This window comes from Chiloscyllium punctatum, chromosome 18 (assembly GCF_047496795.1).
Source record: "Chiloscyllium punctatum isolate Juve2018m chromosome 18, sChiPun1.3, whole genome shotgun sequence".
In the NCBI taxonomy this organism is placed as follows: domain Eukaryota; kingdom Metazoa; phylum Chordata; class Chondrichthyes; order Orectolobiformes; family Hemiscylliidae; genus Chiloscyllium; species Chiloscyllium punctatum.
Genome location: NC_092756.1, coordinates 53,055,569 through 53,073,944, shown reverse-complemented (window position 1 = coordinate 53,073,944; position 18,376 = coordinate 53,055,569). Strand labels below are relative to the sequence as shown.

Genomic DNA, 18,376 nt, shown 5'->3' with positions numbered 1-18,376 from the left:
GTACTGAGACAGTGAAGTCCATGTTAGCGTGGGGACTGTGGAGAGAGATTTCATTGGTTTTTGAAAGTCTAAAAAATCATGGCACGTTTCCCAGGAACAGTTAAGCCACTGGTTTTGTATGAGGACAATTAACCATGAAACCAGAAAGACAAAAGGATTCCTGCATCATGGAAAAAGCTATGAAAATGGGATTGTTGTTACGGGGTAAATTATTGATCATTGATTGTAATCCATTGGCGTTGTCAGGTCTGTTCCAACGCCGTGGGGAAACACTGGAAATGTGATGAATGCAGTGTCGGTTTCAGTTATTAAACTGGAAAAGGTGCAGAAGAAATTTCCAAGGATGATGCCAGGGCTCAGGGGTCTGAGTTACAGGGAGAGGTTGGACAAGCGAGGGCTTTTTTGTTTAGAGCAGAGGAAACCGAGGGGGAATATTTTATAGAAGTGTATATGATCATGAGAGGCGTGGGTAAGGTGAATGCACTGTCTTTTTCCCAGGGAACCAAGGACTGGAGGGCATCAGTTTAAGGTTAGAGGAGAAAGAATAAAAGGGAAGGTGAGGAGCAACTGTTTTACACAGAGGGTGGAATGTATATGGAATGAGCTACCAGTGGAAGTGGTTGAGGCGGGTACACTAAAAACATGTAAAAGGCATTTGGACAAATAGATGGATAGCAAAGTTTCAGAAGCAGATGGGCCAAGTGCAGGGAAATGGGGTTAGCGTGGATGGACATTCTGATTGGCATGGGCCATTTTGGGCCAAAGGGCCTGTCTCTGCTGTAGGATGCTGTAACTAAGTGCATTTGCTATTTCTCCCCCGAACTCTGTTGGTATCCTGGGATGTATTCCATTAGTGGAAGGAGACTTGTCTACCGTTAGCGCCATTAGCTTGCCCAGCTCTAACTCTTTCTTGATTATGGTCGTTTCTAGATCCTCACCTTCCTCAGTCTCCTTGTCAATTACTGGCATGTTCTTCGTGTTCTCCACTGTGACGACTGACTGCTGTGTCCTCATCTTCCTGAACCCTGCTGGACAGGAATTACAAAGCACAAAACTCTGAGAGGTCTTCTTTGAGTCTTTATTGATGAGACATGGTAGTTACCTGGGTATTTTACGTGCAAAACGCCTTTCGGCAGCGTCAGGTCCGATGTACGGCTCCCATTCTTCTACCTTTATGATTTGTGACTTTGCATAGAGACTGTCTCTCAGGATTATCTCCACGGCAACAACAGTTAAAAACTCTAGTTCAGTTAAACTCTGTGGTTAAACCACACACCACTCCCCCCACACCCCCGTGGCTCCCTCAATTATCTGACAGGCACTTCAGTTTCAGTGGGGCTGTCTATTGGGATGCTGATGTGGATGAGCCGGGGTTGGAGTGGGGTGGACAAAGTTAAAAACCACACATCACCAGGTTATAGTCCGACAGGTTTATTTGGAAGTACAAGCTTTTTGGGGTGTGCTGTGATTTTTAACTTGATCAGGATTATCTCTCTGGTAACTGTTAAATGCTTCAACAATTAGAGAGGCCATATGTTCACCAAACAATAGGTTTCCCTCTAGCAGTGTAAACTGCTATTCTGTCCCTGGGGATAGCTACTCATCACTATTTATACCCAATCCAATCAAGCTTTCAGTTGACCTTTGAAGTTTTTCTAATCTCCTAATTTCTCCTTGGTCATTGCCAATTTGTATGCCTTCTATTTCAATTTGATAGACTCCCTTATTTCCTTAGACATGGCAGCTTACTCCTTTTCCGACAGTCCTTCCTTTTCACTGATATATACTTTTGCTGAGCACTTCGAAAAATTGCTTTGGTATTCCTCCACTGTCTGTAAACTATCGCATCGAAAAGTCTTTGCTCCCAGTCTACATTACCAACTCCTGCCTCATCCTATTGTAGTCTTCTTTGTTTTAGCACAGGATCTTCGGACTGCATTTAATCTACCCGCTTTCCATCTGTGTTCTAAATTCAAACAGATTTATCACGCGGCTTTTGTCAGATTACGAGGTGAGGCGATGTTTCCTGGGTGTTTTGGTTTTCATTATCAATGACCTTGGCTTTGTAATAAATTACAGAATAGATATTCACAACAGAGTATTCTGGACAGTGTGAATGTACCACACTGTCTATAACCATAAATCACTGTTACCCCTCAGTTTAAAATTGTAAAATCATTATCTTCTACACACTTCCTCACTATCTCAGTTTTGAATGCTATTCCACTTGACTACCCTACATTTTCCAAAAATCTCCTTTGGTGAAGTTAGTGATTTTTGGATTCAGCTTTTCAGTTATTACCGCAAGAAGATAAGTACTGGGCACAGGAGAGGCAATGCAGCCCTTCGAACCAGCTCCACCATTTAATACCATGATGATTGAGCTCACCTCGGTCTCAGCTGGATTTTCCCGCCTGCGCGCTCTCTCTCTCTCTCTCTCTCTCTCACACCCTTCAGCTCATTGCAAATTAAAAATCTGTATCTGTCCATTAAATGAGCTCATTGTCTTGGCATCCACTGCGTTTTGAATAGGGAATTCCACAGATTCATAACACATCGAGATAGGTATATTCTTCTTCATGAGAATAAAATAGAATCCCTACAGTGCAGAAGCAGGGTATTCATCCATCGAGTCCACACCAATCCTATAATTCAGACCCACCCATTCCCAGTATTTCCCATGGTTAATGGTTTAACCTGCACATGCATGGACACTGTGGTTTAGCATGGCGAATCCACCTAACCTGCACATCTTTGGACTTTGGGAAGAAGCTGGAACACCAACCAAAACCATGCACCCACTGGGAGAACGTGGAAACTCCACACAGTCACCTAAGGCTTGAATCAAACCAGGGTCTCTGAAGCTGTGAGGCAGAGGTGCTAGCCACTGAGCCACCTCTGCCTAAAACTGCTTCCCCTTATTGACCCCTCCACCCCGCAATTGACTGAATCTATATTCCTTACGTCAGAAATTGGGTTGTCTAACCAGATGTCTCAGTAAAACCCAGTGACAAGCCATATGTCCTGTCTGTCTGAATGGGGATCCTATACATAACACCCTTCCACCCCACACGTTTCATTCACTTTCCAGAGACAGGGCTCCAGTGACTTCATGGGGACTGCAACTCCCATAATTCCTGAGGCAGGAACCACAGGTGTATGGGGAAACACGGCACTGTACATGTACAGAATGTGGGCAGGTTTTGGAGCATGTGTTTTGTGGTAATTAGGGGAAAGTATTTCACACTGTGATTGGCTAGAGGAGGAACGTATCTGCTTGTAGTATTGATCAGTTGGGGGGGTTAAAGTGTCACTACACCCTCGTGGGACTACTCTCCATCCCCAGTTCGTTGTAATGCTGGGAATAATCTAAAGGGAAACAAGGAAGAATCTGACCCATTCTCCCAGACTGAAGGTTCCTCTTCTGTCCAGGATCTGCCACCTCCCTTTCTGTTTCCGTCTGTTTCATTCTGCTCTTACATTATTGACTTGCAGCAACTGAAGGGAAAGCAAGTGAACCCAGAAAGGGTGCAGAGTCTAACCAGGGACGGGAAGTGGTGTCATGGATCTGTTTATCAGTAACTCCATGAGAATGAGGAGGGTGTACATTAGGGGGCAGCAGAGTCAGAATGGTGGGAGAGAGTAAGTGGGCTGGAGGGTTAAAGCTTTGGGGGAAGAAAGGGGAAAAAGGTATTCCAGAGAAACTAGAATAGTCTGTTCTGAATTTCTAATCTGTGCATATTCCTTTACACAGGGTGCTAGATGGTGTAGATTTGCAGGCTGAAATCTCAAAATCATGTGCCGATCGTGATAAAGTTAACCAACATTTGAAGAACCAAAGATGGAGAATCACTCGGCCAAAATCCTGCAACACTCTCCCTCCCAGCATTGTCGGTCTATCTGCACCAAATGGACTGTGAATGGTTCAAGACAGCAGCTCACTACCATCTTCTCAAGGGGAACGAGAGATGGGGAATAAATGCTGGCTGAGACAGTGATGCCCATATCCTGGAAACGGTTTCTATCTCGAGTTGCTGAAACCCAGTTGATGTTACTGCAGGATGATGAGGGACGCTGAGTGTGTCCTCCAGGAAGAGCACCATCACATTACCCCTGCCTATACCCAGCAATAACACAGCAACATCGCTGGTATAAAAGGCAGTGAAGCCCAAGGATGACTGAAATATAGTTCATCAAGGTAAAGTCATGAAAGGGGATTGGAACAGAGCAGGAACAGGAGACTGAGCTGGATGGTCAGCTGTTTCCCATTGAATGGTGGAGCCAGATTCAAAGGTCGAATGGCCTTCTCCTGCTGCTATCTCCCAGGTATGTATATAGCCATGGATCCCGGGGAGGAAGAAGTAGTCAGGGCAGGAATTCTGCAGGAGATTGCACTTCCACCTCTGTTTTCAGTGAGGGATGGTTTGATGGATTTTTTAACATTTATCTTTAACGCAAGGTTTGTGAATTTGTTTTTTTTTAAGTACAAGTTCATTCCACAATAAATAAAACTTAAAGAATCGAAACTATCTGCATATAACAGTTTTTAAAATTTCAAATGCCCTTTAAACAAAATCCTGTCTACTCCCGGACCCCATCACATTTCAGTTACTCAAACTCCAGGGAAATATTCCTTCCCTCTCTGAACCTTTGGTTTGATTTAACTATTTTCAGTTCTCGTTCTGTGAGCTGTGAAGCATTTTTCTCCCATTTCTCCTACCCAGAAGTGTTATCTCACACAGCTGAGCAACCTTCCCACCATCAACATCATTATTCCAGTATTCTGCTTTTTGTTAACGTACAATCACCAGCAGTAGCACACCAGTGGCATCAGTTGAATATTTCCAAACAAAGCCCATTATGGGCAAAGCAAACCATAACAAGTGACAGAGTGGGAAGGGACTAAATCAAAGTAGAGTTGGGGGTGAGGGGGTGGTAGTGGCGGTGGAGAGAAAGCACTGTATCCCCTATGGTGCCCACCTCTATCTAATGGCATAGAGAGCATTGATACACCCCACATGCCCCTTCTCCAAGGAGACCCTGAGAATATTCTTTATCCTCAATCATAGAATATAATCCCTACAGTGTGGAAGGAGAGAATTGGTCCATCAAATCCCACCAACCATCTGAAGAACATCCCGCCCAGAGCACTCCATCCCTGTAACACTGCATTTCCCATGGCTGATTCACTTAGTCTGCAAATTCTGAAGACTGTGGACAATTTATGACGACCGATCCACCTAACCTGCATATCTTTGAATTGTGGGAGAAAACCAGCGCACATGGAGGAGACCCACACTATTATGGGGAGAATGTGGATACCCCACATAGGCCGTTGACCAAGGCTGGACTCCAACCTTTTACCTGGTGCTGTGAGACAGCAGTGCTATGATCACAATTTAAATCAACACAGATGAACCCTGCTCATTGTCACATTGCTGTTTGTGGTGACCTACTGCCCAGAGAGGCATCCTGAGGTTCAGAAAGTAGCAATATAAATTCAGTCAACTCCAGCCCAGTTAATGTGGTTAACAACAACAACATCAATACTCCAGCAGTGTCATCATGTACAAGGTCCACTCCTGACTCTGATGGACAGTAACTGCAGAATCAGAGTCCTGCAGTGATGTGTGAACTCTACACCATACGGAGCAGGGGGATGACCACTTCCCTGTGTGCACTCACTGGTCTCTCAGTCGTGTTGAGTCTCAGCACATCCCTTGTCACACAGAGATTGAAACAGCTCCTACCCAGTGTGAACCCGCTGGTGTCTTGGGTCAGGATGAATCACTGAATCCCCTCTCCCACACTGACCATCTGAATTGCCTCTCCCCTGTGTGGGCTCACTGGGGTCTCAGGGGGTCAGGATGAATCACTGAATCCCCTCTCACACCCTGACCATCTGATTGGCCTCTCCCCTGTGTGGGCTCACTGGGGTCTCAGGGGGTCAGGATGAATCACTGAATCCCCTCTCACACACTGACCATCTGAATGGCCTCTCCCCCTGTGTGGGCTCACTGGGGTCTCAGGGAGTCAGGATGAATCACTGAATCCCCTCTCCCACCCTGACCATCTGAATGGCCTCTCCCCTGTGTGGGCTCACTGGGGTCTCAGGGAGTCAGGATGAATCACTGAATCCCCTCTCACACCCTGACCATCTGAATTGCCTCTCCCCTGTGTGGGCTCACTGGGGTCTCAGGGAGTCAGGATGAATCACTGAATCCCCTCTCACACCCTGACCATCTGAATGGTCTCTCCCCTGTGTGGGCTCACTGGGGTCTCAGCAGGTGGTGCATTTGAGTGAATCTCTCCCCACATTGGGAGCAAGTGAATGGTCATTCTCCAGAGTGAGCTCGCTGGTGTTTCAGCAGATCAGAGGACTGAGTGAATCCTTTCCCACACATGGAGCAGGTGAAGGATCTAAATCCATTGTGCCCCCTCTGGTGCCTCAGCAGATTGTAAGATCGAGTAAATCCCTTCCCATACGTGAGGCAGGTCGATGGGAGGGAATGATGAGAGGTTGGAGTGGATAATTGGGATGGAAGATGGACAGGTGGGACAGTTCAAGAGGCCAGTGTCGAGTTGGAGGGTTGGATCTGAGAGAAGGTGGGGGGGGAGGGGAGATGAGCAAACCTTGATGCTGTGTGGTTGAAGGGTTAATGTGGAAGATAAGGTGTTATTCTTCCAGGCGTCGGGTGGCTGGGATTTGGCGATGGAGGCAGCCCAGAACCTGCATGTCCTTGGTGGAGTGGGGGAGGGCGTTGAAGTGGTCGTTGAGAGGGTGGTGGAGTTGTTTGGTGCATGTGTTCCAGAAATGTTCTCTGAATCAAGTTGGCATCCTGATTCCCCAATGTAGAGGAGACCACATCGAGAGCAAAGGATAAAATAGGTGAGGTATCTGGACGTGCAGGGAAATCTCTGCTGGATGTGGGAGGATCCTTTGGTGCCGTGATTTGCCGTGAAGGGAAGGTGTGGGCACAGGTTTTACACCTCTTGAATCAAAGGTGATGGGAGTGGAGGGTGGGTTGGTGGGGAGCATGGATCCAATGAGGGAGTCCCAGAGGAAATGGTCTTTGTGGAATGCTGAAAGGGGTGGGAAGGGAAATATATCTCTGATGGTGCGGTCTGATCGAAGGTGGTGGAACTGACAGAGGATGATCTGGGTGGAAGGTGAGGACTGGGGGTTCAATCCTTGTTGCGTTGGAGGTGTGGGGTTCAAGAGTAGAGGTGCAGGAAGAGGAGGAGATACACTGGAGAGCATTGTTGACCACATGGCAGGGGAAATTGTGAATCCTTGAAAGAGGAGGCAATTTGGTATGTTCTGGAGTGTTCTGCCAGCTTGCATCAAGTTTCACTGGAACACTGCAGTAAGCTTGAGACAGAGATTTTGGCCAGGGAACAGTCTTGTGTGTGAAAGAGCTGGTAACTGGAAGCTCAGGGTCTTTTTTGCAGCAGGACTTAGATAATCAGCCACCATTTCCACCACCGTCACTGAGATGCTGCCAGACACAGGTTCCTGTCCCCTCCATTAACAGCTATGCACCCTCCCAGCAAGATCGTAATCCACTCCTTTGTCTTTCCAAATGTTCTGGTCTCTCTTTGCACTCCATCTCAACCTATTATTTACTCTTTATCCCCTATCTCCTGCAGTCCAAAGATATGCAGGTTCGGTAAATTGGCCAAGCTACATTTCCCGTAGTGTTCTGGGATGCATAGTTTAGGTGCATGAGTCAGGGGAAATGTAGAATAATAGGGTCGGGGAATGGGTTTGGGTGGGATAATCATCGGAGGGTGGTTGTGAGCGTGTTGGGCCGATGGCCCTGTTTCCACACGGTGGCTGGGAAAATTTAGAATTCCTACAATCTGATCTAAGGAAGGGTCACAGGTACCGGAATGACCCTTGGTGTGTGAAGGAGATGGAAACGGGAAAGGGGAAGTGGCAGCGGAAACCGAATGAAATGTGCCAGTTTAGACTGGGAGGGGTTTAATTACACTCTGTACAGGTCGCTAGTCCTGAATTAGAAACTCCTGCTCCCACGTTTGCAGCAAATGGGAAAATGTCTGCGGCCCTCAGGCAGTGATAGGTCCTGGGTTATAGCCGCCATCTTTATTGGGGGCAAGGTACAGCGAGGCGCATGGACATGTCCTCTTCCTGGGTGGGGGTGGGGCGATTTGAAGAGGAGCATTTACACATCAGACACATACCAAGGAAATATTTGTCTTTAATATTCATCTTGCACTGACTGTGAGCTTTGTCTTGTGATTTTTTTTAATCAGATATTAATTAAGAATAATTGAGACCGGGATCTCAACAGCATGTTTCTACAGTCAGCAGAGTCATCAGGATCTGAATATCATTGGCATTTAACTGTGGAACGAGAAAGGTTTGTCTGTTCTGTCTGTCGAAAAGTAGCTCATACGTTTAGGTAAAAACAATGTCCTGTGGCCCAACATTTCAACTCCCCTCCCACTCAGCAATGACATGGAGGTCCTGGGCCTCCTTCACCACCGCTCCCTCACCACCCGACGCCTGGAGGAAGAACGCCTCATCTTCCGCCTTTGAACACTTAAACCACAGGGCATCAATGTAGACTTCACCAGTTTCCTCATTTCGCCTTCCCCCACCTCACCCCAGTTCCAAACTTCCAGCTCAGCACTGTCCCCATGACTTGTCCTACCTGCCTATCTTCCTTTCCACCTATCCACTCCACCCTCCTCTCTGACCCATTACCTTCAGCATCACCCCAATCACCTATTGTACTCTTTCCTACGTTCTCCCCACCCCCACCCTCCTCTCATTTATCTCTCCACACTGCAGGCACCCTGTCTCTATTCCTGATGAAGGGCTTTTGCCCGAAACGTCGATTGTACTCCTCCTCGGATGCTGCCTGAACTGCTGTGCTTTTCCAGAACCACCCTATTCCAGACTCTCATATTTTTGTCAAACAAATAGCAGAAAAATGTACAAATTCATGGTTGGATCACCTTTGGGGTATGTGCACTGTTCTGGGCCGTGCAGCCCGGGAAGGAGATATTGGTCTGAGAGGGAACATAGATTTATCCAAACTACACCTCGACTCTTTGCAGGAACTGTGATGTTTAGACCCAGTCAACCACTTCATGATTTTAACCTGTGAACTCCTTGTTTTCAATTCCCTGTAAATTTCCCATTAAAATTTCTTTTGGACTCAAATTCCAGTAACCTTTTCACGTGGAATTTTCCAGATTCTGACAATTATCTGTTCATCCAGAAATTGCTGAATGCCATGTTGACGCTGAGTGCTGCTTGGCTCAATGAGAATGTTTTGGAGTTGGGTGAAAACAGTGGGAGATGCGACAGGGAGAAGGTGACGCTGAAACTCAGTTTTAGTTCAGGCCATTCAGAATTTCACATGGTCCCAATGGGAACAGCCAATTTGTAAGCGATACTGCGGAGTATTTGTTAACAGTTTTTAAAGTATAATATATCAGCTTAAGTAAAGATTGGGGCTATTGATTATAATGGACACGTTTGAAGTGAAGGAAGGTTGAAAGCTCTTTAAAATTCTCTTAATGGGAGTAACTAGCTGAATCTAGAGAGACATTGAGACAGGAACCTTCACACCCGTGGTGGGCTCCTCTTGTACAATGTGGGAAATAAGGGACGCTTCCAGTGTCCCTAACGGCTATGTGTGTAGGAAGTGTGTCCATCTGCGCTACTGGGAAACTGCTTTTCAGACCTGGAGCTGTGAGTGGACTCACTGTGGACCATCTATGATACTGAGAATATTATGGAGAGCACGTTTAGTGAGTTCATCACACTGCAGGTGAGGGTTACACAGGCACAAAGGGAATGGGTGACCATCACATCAAGTTAAAGGCTCAGCAAGGGAGTGAAGGAGTCCCATTGATCATCCCCTTCTCAAACAGATACTGTATACTGGTTGGAATTCTGTTGGTCGTTAATGGGTAGGGTCGCCTCTCGGGGAAATCAGCAACAGCCAGGGTCATGACACCACAGATAGCTCTGCTGCACCGAACAGGAGGAAAGACAGTTGCAGGGCTATAGTGACATGGGATCAATGGTCATAGTAAGGGCAGGTACTTCTGTGGCCACAGACATGAATCAAGGATGGTATGTTACCTTCCTGGTGCTCGGATCTGTAATAGCATTGAGTGGCTACAGTGAGTTCTGTACCTGGAGGGTAAATAACCAATGGTTGTGGAACACACAGATAACAACGACATCGCGAAACAAAGGGATGAGGGCCTGAAATATGTATAAAGGAAAATCAGATATATTAAAATGAAAAGTAAGAATGTCAGAATTACACCCAGTGCCATGTGCTAGTGAGAGTAGGAACAAGAGGATAGATAAGCTGGATGTGTGGCTGGAGAAATGGTGTACCACAGAAGGGTTTAGATGTTCCAGGCACTGCGACCATTTCTGGGCTAAGTGAGACTTGTACCAGCCTGACTGGTTACCCCTGGGCAGGGCTGGGAGAAATCTACTGGTGGGGTGATTGCCAGTTCCATTGGTGAGATTGTAACTAGTCTGGCAGGGGGTTGGGAGCTAAAGAGTGGCTTAGATGGGCCAGATTCAGGTCAGGGGATGGGAGAAAGAGTCTTTGTGATGCAGGCAACAGCTCAGAAAGACAAAGGAAAGGAGAATTAAACGAGGATTGAGTCCTCTTCATCCATCAGTCCTGCCATCCCAGGGGTGAGAGTAAAAAAAATATGAAACCTTTTAAATGTCTATGACTCTAAGTGCCTCAGCAAAATCGTGGAAATCTGAAATAAAAACAAACAAAAAAAATTGCTGGAGATCCTCAGCAGGTCTGGGAGCATCTGAAACGGTGACAGTTGCAGGAAACATTGCAGTTTTGAAGACGTTGTATAATGCCATCCCACAATGTCCACTACTCCAGGCAAAATGTCCTCAGGCCCTCCTTATGGGTCACATGTTTCAATACTGGCAGCACCCTTATAAATCTTTTCTGGACTTTTTCAGGTTTCCCAACATCTTTCCTATAGCAGGGATACTAGAATGTAAAGCAGTATGGGCATTCCAGAAGTGGCTGAGCCAATAAACTGTACAACCGAACCATGATCTCCCAACTCCTATACTCAATGCACTGCCCAATAACAGCTAGCACAGCAAACACCACCTTCACCGACCTGTCTACCTTCAGCCCCACTTTCAAGGAACTATCAAACCACTCTGCACAGTGTATTTGTTCGTCAACACTTCCCAGGAACTTGTTATTATGGGGCTGAGTCCTATCTTCCTGAAATCAGGGAGACTAGATTTGAATGTGGTATTCTAAAGCTGGCCTCACCAATGCCCTGTACAGCCACAACGTGAACTCCTGACTCTTATACTCAGTGACAGAATCCATACAGTGTGGAAGTAGCCCATTCAGCCCATGAGACCTTACCAACCATCGGAATAGCATCCCACCTGAACCATGTGACCCAGCATTACCCACAGTTAATCCACCTAACCTGCACGTCTTTGGATTTTTTGAGGAAACCAGAGCGCCCAGAGGATGCCCGTGCAAACACACAGAGGGATAATGTGCAAACACGACAGACTGGAATCGAACCCAGGTCCCCTTATTGATGAGTGCACTGACCCATAAAGGTCAGCGTCCCAAATGCAGTCTTCAGCACCCAGTCTCCCTGAAACTTGACTTTCCAGGAACTATGCAGTTCTGAGCTCTTCAGAGTGATTGAAAGTGAGGAGGAGAAAACAGGAACAGGGTTGAGTTGTCGATCTATAAAATAACTCTCTGTTCCCCTCTCTCGGTTTCCCTCCCCCCTCTGTTCCACTCCCCGTTCTCTGATTCTCCCCTGCCTCTGCCTGTCCTCCCCTGCCCCCATCTCTGTCCTCACCTGTGCGACCACTCTCAATCCCCACATTCTCTCTTTCCCCCCACACTCTCTGCCTACTCTCCCCTCCCTCTCACCTAGTTCTGTATACCCTAACCACAGGGAAAAGACCTTGTCTATTTGCCCTACCCATGACCGGCTGATTTTATAAATCTCTATCAGGTCACCCCTCGGCCTCCGACCTGCAGGGAAAACACCCTATCCAACGCTGGCAACATCCTTGTAATTCTTTTCTGACCCCTTTCAAGTTTGAGAACATCCTTCCGATAAGAAGGAGACCAGAATTGCTGGAATATTTCAAAAGTTGCCTAATCAATGTCCTGTACAGCCACAGTATGACATCCCAACACCTATACTACATTCTCTGACCAATAAATGAAAGCATACCAACTACCTTCTTCACTATCCTATCCACCTGTGACTCTACTTTTGAGGAACTATAAACCTGCACTCCAAGGTCTCTTTGTTTCACAACACTCCCTAGGAAGTTACTATTAACTGCAAAAGTCCTCCCCAGGTTTGCTTTCCTGGAGCATCTCACATTTTTGTAAACTGAACGCCTCAGCCCATTCGCCCATCTGATCGAGATCCCATTGTACTCTGAGGTAATCTTTTTCACTGTCCACTACACTGCCAATTTTGGTGTCATCTGCAAACATGCTAACAATACCTCTTATGTTCTCATCCAAATCATTGATATAAATCGCAAACAGTAGTGGATTCAGCACCGATCTTTGTGACATTCCATTGGTCACAGGCCTCCAGCCTGAAAAGCATCACTCTACCACCACTCTCTGTCTTCGACCTTTGAACCAGTTCTATATTCAAATGGCTAGTTCTCCCAGTATCCCATGAGATCTAACCTTGCGAACCAATCTCCCATGAGGAACCTTGTCGAATGCCTTACTGAAGTCCATGAAGATCATGTGCACCGCTCTGCCCTCATCAATCCGCTTTGTCACTTCTTCAGTAAACTCAGTCCAGTTCATGAGTCATGATTTCCCCCGCACAAGGCTGTTATTGATATCCAGGACTTAACTCTGTACATTGGGGTCTGCGTCGCCCAGTTATAGGATTTAATATTCTGGATAACGTTCACGTACACCAGCTTTGTGTTTGTGACTGCGTATTGAGTCTTGTTAATAACACCAACACAGGTGAGTTCCTCTTGAAAGGCAGTCCCTATATCCCTACCCCCTCCCCCCTGCTCTGTCTCCTCCATCCCCACCATAGACAGTAAGTACGAGGAGCTCAAGGAGTTTCCATGTGAGTGAGGTTGTGAAAATCTTCCCTTCTTTCCACGAGCCCACCATGAAATGGTGGTAGTGTCCTTACCTCTGGACCCAGAGAATCGGGTTCAGAGTTTGGTAACAGCGGCTTTGAAGAGGCTGATTGGAAAACATGCCCAAGCCACCAGGCCATACTGTCTCCCAGCTGTCCCTGCCTGAGTCTCCAAACAGAACCTTCCTGTAGTTTCTCTCCTGTCAGACTCTCCCATTACTCAGTTTGTCCAGTATCCCCTCCTGCTGCTGCACTGATCCTGTCCCTCACTGACCTGTCCATCCTCCAGTGTCCTCCACATTCATTCATTGTTTACAATCCCATTGTCCCAGTCCTCCAGCCCCGCCCCCTCCACTCTATTGAGCAGCAGCTGATAACAATCCTCCAGGATTCTGTGTGATCGAGAGCATGTTCCGTAGGAAGGGAGATCAGTGCACGGGCGCAGTGCTGGCCAGTTGTTGGCGTATGTGCAGGGCGGGTCAGTGCCAGGGAGGGAGGCTGTGGATGTGTGGGATTAATCTGTCATTGCCAGCTCCCTTCCTTCTTTCCTCTGAGAACCCGACCCAGGGGAATAGCCCTTTGCGTGGTATCCTGACGAGTGGTCAAAAAATCAATGGGGGAGCATTTTGCAGCAAGTTGTCAGAACTCTTATGAATAGTCAGGATTGTTATGGAAAATGACAAGGATGAGCCTCCAATTGGAGTTCTAATTTGTTTAATTTTAGTTCAACCAGATATGATTTGGCCAGTGTGTGCAGAATGATTCTCATCAGAGAATGGGGGTTCTGGGAGATGGGGGGAGGATTCACCAACACCCTGGAGGCTCCAAATCAAACTCATTGATTTGGTTCTTCATCTGCAGACAGCAGCTCGGAAACTGAATTCAAGGCGAGGAGAGAGATTGTGAGAACTGGGTGTGGAGGAAACGAGGGATGAGATTGGTTTGGATTTCAGTTAACAAGAGAGAGAAATTGTGAGACTGAGATTTAAAGCTTTGGGGGAACAAGGAAACTACAATTTAATACTATCATTGTCCTATAAAGTTCCATCCTGTATTAACAATGGTGACTTGTTTTTTTCTGTTGTAGGGTACGGAAAGGGTGGATTTGCAGATGAGAAATTCAAATTGAATTTCATGTTCAGATCTGATAGTTACTTGATCCGTCCCGATCTGAATATCATTGGCCTTTTCATCTGGAAGGAAAGGTGTGCATTCTGTCCGTGGGTGGATATTTCAAATCTCAGTGTGACTGCAAAAGTACTGAGACACAGCCAAGTCCATGTTAACGTGCTTTGAGGCTTTGAATGGAGGCTGGTTGTCAGTGTTATCTCCGTGGCAACGGCAGTTTAAAAAGTCTAGTTCAATTCAGCACTTTATATTTAAACAACACATCCCTCCCCAACACCTCCGTGGCTCAGTCAAGTACTTGACAGGTGCTTCAGTTTCGGTGGGGTTGTCTGTCAGGATTCTCATGTGGAGGAGCCGGTGATGGAATGGAGTGGACAAAGTTAAAAATCACACGACACTAGGCTATAGTCCAACAGGTTTATTAGGAAGCACTAGCTTTCCAAGCACGATGTAATTTTTAACTTTATCAGGTTCATCTCTATGCTGACAGACTTCTTCAGATAAGTACTTCAACAATTAAATAGGCCATATGTTCCCCACGCAATAGGTTTCCTCGAGCAGTGTAAACTGCTATTCTTGCCCTGGGGATAGCTGCTCATTTGTAGACCCAGTCAAAATCCCATCAAGCGTTTTGTTGATCTTTAAAGTTGTTCTAATCTCCTAGTTTCTCCTTGGTCTTTGCCAATTTGTATCCCTTCTGTTTCAATTTGGTAGACTCCCTTATTTCCTTAGACACAAATGGCAGATTACTCCTTTCCCTACAGTCCTTCCTTTTCACTAATATATAATTTTGCTGTGCACTTTGAAAAATTACTGCCTCATCCTGTTGTCGTCTACTTTGTTTAAGCACAGGATCTTGGGATTGGATTTAATCTTCCAGCTTGCCATCTGTGTTATAAATTCAATCAGACTTCTCACAAGTCTTTTATCAGATTACAAGGGGAGGCGATGTTACCTGGGTGTTTTGGTTTTCATTGTCGGAGACCTTGGCTTTTGTAATAAAGTATAGAATAGATATTCACAACAGAGAATTTTGAATGCTGTGAATGTACTACGCAGTCTAAAACCATAAATCACTGTCTCCCCTCAGTTTAAAATTGCAAAATCATGATCTTCTACACACTTCCTCACTATCTAAGTTTGGAACGCTAATCCACCTGACTATCCTGCATTTTCCGAAAATCTCCTTTAGTGAAGGTGGTGAGTTTTGGATTCAGCTTTGCAGTTATTACCGTAAGAAGATAAGCACTGGGCACAGGAGAGGCAATGCAGCCCTTCGAACCAGCTCCACCATTTAATACGGTGATGATTGAGCTCACCTCGGCCTCAGCTGGATTTTCCCGCCTGCTCTCTCTCACCCTTCACCTCATTGCGAATTAAACATCTGTATCTCTTCATTAAATTTGCGCATTGCCCTGGCATCCACCACACTTTGAATAGGGAATTCCACAGATTCACAGCACATTGAGACAAGTACATTCTTCCTCATGAGAATAGAATAGAGTCCCTATAGTGCAGAAACAAGGTATTCGTTCATCGATTCCACACCAACGCTATGATGAGCATCCCATTCAGACCCACTCGTTCCTGTAACCCTGCTTTTGCAATGGCTAATGGTTTAACATGCAAATGTATAGCAAATAAGTATGGCCAATTCACCTAACCTGCACATCTTTGGATTGTGGGAGGAAACTGGAGCACCCAGAAGAAACCCACTCAGACATGGGGAGAGCGTGTAAACTCCACCCATTCGCCTATGGCTGGAATCAAACCCAGGTCCCTGAAGCTCTGAGGCAGCAGTGCTATCCACTGAGCCACCTCTGCTACAAATCTACTTTGCCTCATTAACCTCCCCACCCCCACAATTGGTTGAATCTATGTTGCTTATGTCAGAAATCAGGTTTTGGAAGCAGATGTCTCAGTAAAACCCAATGACAGCCCATATGTCCTGCGTGTCTGAATGGGGATTCTATACACAACAACATCCAGCCCACACTTTCCAGAGATAGGGCTCCAGTGGCTTCATGGGGACTACAGCTCACACAATCCCTAAGGCAGGGACTACACGTGTGAGGGGAAACCCGGCACTGCACATGTACACATTGAGGGCCGATTTTGGAGCATGTGCTTTGGGGTTACTAGCGGAAAGTATTTCACACTGTGATTGGCTGGAGGAGGAATGCATCTGCTTGTAGTATTGATCTGTAGGTGCGTTAAAGTGTCATCACACCCATGTGGGACCAAGTTCCATCCCCAACTCATTGTAATGCTTGGAATCGACCAAGGGGAAACACAGAAGGATCTGACCCATTCTCCCAGACTGAAGGTTCCTCTTCTGTCCATGATCTGCCACCTCCCTTTCTATTTCCGTATGTTGCATTCTACTGTTACATTATTGACTTGCAGCAACGAAAGGGAAAGGAAGTTAACCCAGAAAGGGTGCAGAGTGTAACCAGGGAGGGAATTGGTGGCATGGATCTGTTTATCCGTAACTCCAAGAGAATAGGGAGGGTGTACATTAGTGGTAGCAGAGTCAGAACGGTGGGAGAGAGTAAGTGGACTGGAGGATTACAACTTTGGGGGGAGAAAGGGTAAAAAAAATATTCTGGAGAAACTAGAATAGTCTGTTCTGAATTTCTATTCTGTGCATATTCCTTTACACAGGGTGCGAGATGGTGAAGATTTGCAGACTGAAATCTCAAAATCATGTGCAGATTGTGATTAAGTTAACCAGAATTTGAAGAACCAAAGATGGAGAATCACTCAGACAAAACCCTACAACACTCCCCCTCACAGCATTGTCGGTCTATCTGCGCCAAATGGACTGTGAGTGGTTTAAGATGGCAGTTCATGACCATCTTCTCAAGGGTATCTAGAGATGGGGAATAAATGCTGGCTGAGCCAGTGATGCCCATATCCTGGAAATGGGTTCTATATCTATTTACTGAAACCCAGTTGATGTTATGGCAGGATGATGAGGGACGCTGAGTGTATCCTCCAGGAGGCAGCACCATCACATTACCCCTGCCTACACCCACACAGTAACACAGCAACGTCACTGGAAAAAAAGGCAGAGAAGCCCAAGGAGGACTGAGATATAGTTCGTCGAGGTAAAGTCATCAAAGTGGATTGGAATACAGCAGGAACAGGAGACTGAGCGGGATGGTCAGCTGTTTACCATTGAATGGTGGAGCAGGAACGAAAGGCCGAATGGTCTCCTCCTGCTGCTACCTCCCAGGTATGTGTATAGTCATGGAGCCCGGGTAGGAAGAAGGGGGCAGGGATTCTCCAGGAGATTGCACTTCCACAACAGTTTTCAGTGAGGGATGGTTTGATGGATGTTATTTAACATTTATCTTTAACACAAGGTTTGTGAATTTGTTTTTTTTAAAGCAAATGTACAAGTTTATTCCACAATAAATAAAACTAAAAGAATCGAAACTATCTGCATATAACAGCTTTTAAAATTTCAAATTCACTTGAGAACAAAATCCTGTCTACTCCTGGACACCACCACTTTCCAGTTACTCAAACTCCAGGGAAATATTCCCTCCCTGTCTGAGCCTTTGGTTTGATTTAACTCCTTTTCAGTTCTCATTCTGTGAGTTGTGAAGCATTCTTTTTTCCCCATTTCTCTTATCCAGAAGTGTTATCACACACAGCTGAGCAACGTTCCCACCATCAACATCATTATTCCATTATTTTGCTTTTTGTTAACATATAATCACCAGCAGTAGCACACCAGTGTCATCAGTTGAATATTTACAAACAAAGCCCATTATGTGCAAAGCAAACCATCACAAGTGACAGAGTGGGAAGGGACTAAATCAAAGTAGAGTTGAAGGTGAGGGGGCAGTGGTGGAGATGAAGCGCTGTATCCCCTGCGGTGCCCACCTCTATCTAAAGGCATCGAGAGCATTGATATACACCACATGCTCCTTCTCCAAGGACACTGTGCTGCATCGCCTTTATCCTCAATCGTAGAATAGAATCCCTACAGTGTGGAAGGAGAGCATTGGCCCATCAGACCACACCGATCATCCGAAGAACATCACGCCCAGAGCACTCCATCCCTGTAACACTGCATTTCCCATGG

The 18,376-nt window shown here is 46.1% G+C and overlaps 1 long non-coding RNA gene across 2 annotated transcripts in view; it reads left to right on the top strand.

Moving 5' to 3' along the window:
- Window positions 1–17,642, top strand: part of LOC140489147 (uncharacterized) — a 46,480-nt gene extending 28,838 nt beyond the window's left edge. The window contains exons 5-8 of one of the 2 annotated variants that reach the window (XR_011963096.1): window positions 3,755–4,326; window positions 8,278–8,384; window positions 14,240–14,357; window positions 16,945–17,642. This is a non-coding gene — a long non-coding RNA (uncharacterized lncRNA). Of the gene's footprint in view, window positions 1–3,754; window positions 4,527–8,277; window positions 8,385–14,239; window positions 14,358–16,944 lie in introns of those variants that run through there. The other variant, XR_011963097.1, reaches the window with a different exon arrangement.
- The last annotated feature ends 734 nt before the right edge of the window (window positions 17,643–18,376 follow it).